This window comes from Pteropus vampyrus, unplaced genomic scaffold, assembly GCF_000151845.1.
Source record: "Pteropus vampyrus isolate Shadow unplaced genomic scaffold, Pvam_2.0 Scaffold276, whole genome shotgun sequence".
NCBI classification, from domain to species: Eukaryota; Metazoa; Chordata; class Mammalia; order Chiroptera; family Pteropodidae; genus Pteropus; species Pteropus vampyrus.
The window spans coordinates 1,219,252-1,224,706 of record NW_011889057.1 but is presented as its reverse complement, the minus strand read 5'-3'; the positions used below and the strand labels follow the sequence as shown (position 1 = coordinate 1,224,706).

The 5,455-nt window shown below is 36.6% G+C and overlaps 1 pseudogene; it reads left to right on the top strand.

The window, feature by feature from the left end:
- The first annotated feature begins 1,543 nt into the window (after window positions 1-1,543).
- LOC105302615 lies at window positions 1,544-2,269 on the top strand (annotated as a pseudogene).
- Window positions 2,270-5,455: the final 3,186 nt, after the last annotated feature.

The following is a 5,455-nucleotide window of genomic DNA, read 5'->3' as shown; positions in this document are numbered from 1 at the left end:
GCATTTAACAAGAGGCGAATGATTAAAATTTGTTAATATCTATTTAGCATTGTTCATTACAATCCTATATTGTATATCCTAAATTTAAGAGGATGAATCTTAAGTGTTCTCACCACAAAACCAAAAAAAAAAAAGAAAAGTAACTATATGAGGTGATGGATATATTAATTAACCTTACTGTGGTAATCATTTTACAATATATGTATATCACATCATCATGTTGTACACCTTAAACTTACACGTTGTTGTAAGTCAATTACATCTCATTAAAGCTGGAAAAAATAAAGCAAACTACTTTGTGGTTTTTCTCTTGTAGCCACATTCATCACTACCTAATTTTATTTTATTTTATTTTATTTATTTATTTTTAATTTTAATTTTTTTTAATTAAGTTTATTGGGGAAACATTGGTTAATACAATTATATAATTTTCAGGTGTACATTATCATTTGACATCTGTATATTCTATTGTGTGTTTACCACTTAAAGTCCAGTTTCCTTCAGTTACCATATATTTGATCCCCTTTACCCACTTCACCCTCCCCCTAAACTCTATATTTGACCCTTTTTACCCCATCTACCTTCCCCTTCCTCCCTCACCCCACTAGTAACCACTAGCCTATAGTCCATGTCTATGAGTCTCTCTTTGTTTGTCCTGCTCATTTGTTGCTTTTAGGTTTATATCCCACATATAAGTGATATCATGTGATTTTCAACTTTTTCTATCTGGCTTATTTCGCTTAGCATGATTGTCTTGAGGTCCATCCATGTTGTCGCAAATGGCTGTATTTCATCTCTTCTTATGGCTGAGTAATATTCCATTATATATATGTACCACAGCTTCTTTAGCCAATCATGTATCGGAGGACACTTTGGTTGCTTCCATGTCCTGGCCACTGTGAATAATGCTGCTATGAACATCGGTGTGCAAATCTTTTTGGATATGGGTTTTCAAGTCTTTGGGGTAAATACCCAAGAGAGAGATTGCTGGATCATATGGTAGATCGATTCTTACTTTTTGAAGAACCTTCATACTGTTTTCCATAGTAGCTGCACCAATTTGCAGTCCCACCAACAGTGTATGAGGGTTCCTTTTTCTCCTCATCCTGTCCAATATTTGTTGTTACTTGCCCTGTTGATGATAGTTATTCTAACAGGTACGAGATGGTATCTCATTGTAGTTTTGATTTGCATTTCCCTAATAGCTAGCGATGTTGAGCATCTTTTCATATATTTGTTGGCCATTTGTATGTCCTCTAGGGAGAAGTGTCTGTTCAGGTCCCCTGCCCATTTTTTGATTGGATCGTTTGCTGTATTGTTGTTATTGAGTCATATGAGTTCTTTGTATATTCTGGCCCCTATGGGAGATGTTGCTTGCAAGTACATTTTCCCATTTGGATGGTTGTCTCTTTAACTTGTTGATGATTTCTTTTGCTGAGCAGAAACTTTTTTAGTTTGATGTAGTCCAATTCATTTATTTTAGCTTTTACTTCCCTTGCCTTTGAGGTCATATTCATAAAATCCTCTTTAAGTCCAAGGTCCCATGTATTTCTTTCTTTGGAACTTCTTTTTAGAAATCTCCTCCACAAACATCACTCCCTGGGTTCTGATCAGCATCACAACTTGAAAAATGAATATCAGCTTTGCTGGCTACTTCACTCAGTATTTCTTTGCCATATTCCTTGCAGAAACAGTTTTATCTTCTGGCTACCATATCCCATGCTCACTATGTAACCATCGTGAGCAACAGAATCTGTACCCAGCTGGTTCTCTGTTCTTGGCTGTCTGGTTAATAGTTATTATACTACCAACCACTCTGATGAGTCAGCAAGACTTTTGTGCATTAAACAGGCTGAATTATTATTTCTGTAACTATGAGCCCCTTGGAGAACTCTCCTGTTCAGACACAAGCCTCATAGAGATGATTGTCTTCCTTGTGGCATCTGTGACCCTAATTGTCACTCTGGTGCTAGTGATTCTCTCCTACACATTCATCATCAGGACTATTCTGAAGCTCCCCTCTGCCCAGCAAAGGACAAAAGTCTTTCCCACTTGTTCTTCCCACATGATTGTCATCTCCCTCTCTTATGGAAACTGCTTCTTCATTTATGTTAAGCCCTCAACAAAAGAAGGGGACACATTAAACAAGAGAGTAGCTCTACTTATCACTTCAATTGTACCTTTGTTGAACTCCTTCATTTCTACCCTATGGAACCAATAGATAAAACAAGCCTTCAAAGATACAGTCAAAAAGCTTGTGAATCTTTAAAGAATTTCAGAATTGAAGCTGTATTGGATGAGTCCTTACTGTGTACCGAGCTCTCTACCAGTTACTAGGTATCTGATAAAAAGTTAAACTCCAGGGCAGTGAGAAAGAGTTGAAAATGAATTATAGCCTGGTAAGTATTCATATAAATAAATGATTAAGGTTTTGTAGACGAAAAAGCAGCTTGATCTGAGTTAGAGAGTAAATATATGTTTTCAGAGGAAATGCCATTTAACTGAGTCTTAAGCAGGAATAAGTCGATCAAGCAAAAATAGAGGAAGAGAAATTTGGGTTGAAATAATATTGTTGGTAGAAGCATAAAATTTTAGTCCAACAGGATTGAGTAAACATTGTCATTAATTTCAATAAAACAAAAAGGAGAAGGAAAAAAGTTGTGAAGATGATAGTTTTAGTTTTGAATTAAGTCGGCTCTCATGTTAAATAAATTAAATACCCATAACTTCAGGGCATCTGGATCTGGGACCAGATTTATGGATTTAGAAATAGTAATTTATGTGGGTATAGAGGAAATTGAGAATAGAAGCAAGTATAGAAGAAGTTCAAATATTAAACTCTAGGTGTTCTCTCCAAATTTAAAGAGCAGAAGAGGCTGAAGAGATGATAAGAAAGGCAATAGGTTTGTGGAATTCATAGGAAGAGAATGTCTCAAGAAATATAGGTGACTGGCAATGTGAAATGCTGCAGGGAGTAATTAACATGAAGCATTAAAGTATGAGAACTAACAATAGTATGTTGTTGATCTCAGTCATTTTCAGCAAATGTAGAAATTGGATGGAGTAGGAAGAAATCAGACTACAGTGGGAATTGGTGGGTGAGAGCTGAAAATTTAGCAATAGTAAAATGAAACTTCAAGAGGGAAGAAATGAAAAGGAGAATAACCTATGTTCTTCTAATATCTGTGTTATATTCCCTAATATCTGTGGTCATTACTAGTATCTGTGCTTTCTCATTACTAGTATGTGACAGCAATGGCTATATATTCAGAGTTTGTGTCCACCTATATTCTGTAAGATTCAGGAGTGCAGGGATAATATCTTCTTTATCACAATTCTATCTATAACGCCGAGAAATGGTAGGTGCTCAATAATTAGCTGTCAAATGGATAAATAAATAATGGACAAATGAATATGGGAGCCTAGAATTGAACATAGATGGATGGTTGGACAAATGAATATGGGAGCCTAGAATTGAACATTTTTTTAAGTGAAGAACCTTGATCATTTGAGAATTTATATACTGAGAGTAATAAATTAGCAAGGCATGCCTCATATGGACTTTTTAGATCTGCTTAATTTCTCTCTATCTTACAGATAAGGAAACTGAAGCTTAAAGAGGTGAAATAACCTGTACAAGGTCACACAGCTGAGTGCTTGAACTAGCACTAGTAGTTAAATTTGCCTGGTGCCAAAGTCTAACTGAAATACAACCTCTTACTGGTTTTAAGGTTCACTCTCCTAAGTGTTTCTAAGTATTTTAAGTAGCCTTGGCTTTTCACCTGTTTACCACTTTTTCCAAGCTCTTAACAAGCTTAACTTAGAAGTCTTTATGATGTGAATCCCTTTAAGAAGTTGAAAGCATACAAAAATCCCACATTATTCCTCCTATGGCTCCTGACTTCTCCTAAGAAGTGTCTCCTTTCCATGTTCATATCTGTTCTGAACAACATGTGTTTCTTTGTTCTCTCTCTCTTTAAGAGAGAACAGAAGACCCCAAGAGTACGGGACCTGAGAAAGCAGTATTTTTCCTCCACCTTCATCTTGAGTGAGAAGCTTCACGGAAGGAGCTACTGCTCCTTAGCCTGGACACCTGAATGAATACATACAGAGTAGACATGACACCATCCTACCAAAAAGAGCCAAGGCTAGCCAGACCCACAGCTTAAAACTACAATCACTCAGCTGAGCCAAGATGAGTTCAGCTAACCCTAAGCCAACCTAAAGATGTAAAGAGAAATAGATGCTTTTTCTTGGTATGATACTAAGATTTTGTGGTTGTTACACAGTAATAACTGGTTATTAAACTCACCAGCTCACAAAACATCACACTGCTCCACTCTAATGAGGACAACAAGACCTGAGAAACAAAGAGTAGCTGGATTCCATGGTAAGGTACATGCTTGCCAAAGGGAGGAAGATAAATTCCAAAACACTGTAGCTCCCTGCTTCCTCAGTGAAGTTTCTGGGATTCCAGACATCTTAAGGGCATATCAGGATAGACTTTCAAAGTGAAACAAAAATAACTGCATTTGCACCTCCTAATAGTAAGCAAGAGGTACAATACACCACATTTGAGAAATAATATATACCACACTTGAAAATGCTCTTCTGGCCCATTTATCAAATAATCCAAAAAACTGCTCATAGTATGAAAAAGCTCCTCAGATGGCCCAAAATTCTATGCAAGCACAGCTCTTATGACTGTGGATTTAACTGCATTTAAAGTATCTATGACAGATCAGGATGCTGTGTGGAATTTGGGACATGCCCAGTATGTAAGTCTCAATGCAAGCCCCCCCACCATGAGATAAATCCATGCTATCTTTACCAAATAATTTGTTCTTTTTTTATGTTTTTTTTAATTTAATTAGTTTCAAGTATACAGTACATTGGTTAGACATATAGTTCGTAAAATGATCCCTCCAATTGCTCGCTACCTCCCCTGACTTCTGCCTAGCCAACTTATTAATACTAATTGCATTCCTTATGCCATGCTCCCCATCCCAGTGACCATCCATCAGCTACTAATTTGTACTTCTTTAACCCTTCACCTCATTCTCTCAGCCCCTCAACCTCCTTCCCCTCTGTCCGTCACCAAATAGTCCACTATATTTGTGAGTCTGTTTTTGATTAGTTTGTTCTTTTTATTCCTTAGATTCCATGTATAAGTGAAATCATATAGTGTTTATCTTTCTCTGTCTGACTTAAATACCTTCTAGGTCCATCAAAGTAATATCGTTTTCCATCCCCTTCTTTTTCACATCTAGGGGTCTTGTTTTCTTATCCTTTTAGCCGCTCTATCTTTGGGTTGGAGCGCTTAATTCTTTTCCACTTAAGGCACTTATTGATTGGAATGTAGTTGTTATCATTCTTTATTCCTGTTTTGGATACATGTTTTTTCTTCTTAAAGAAGTCCCTCCAACATTTCCTGTAATACTGGCTTGATGGTGAT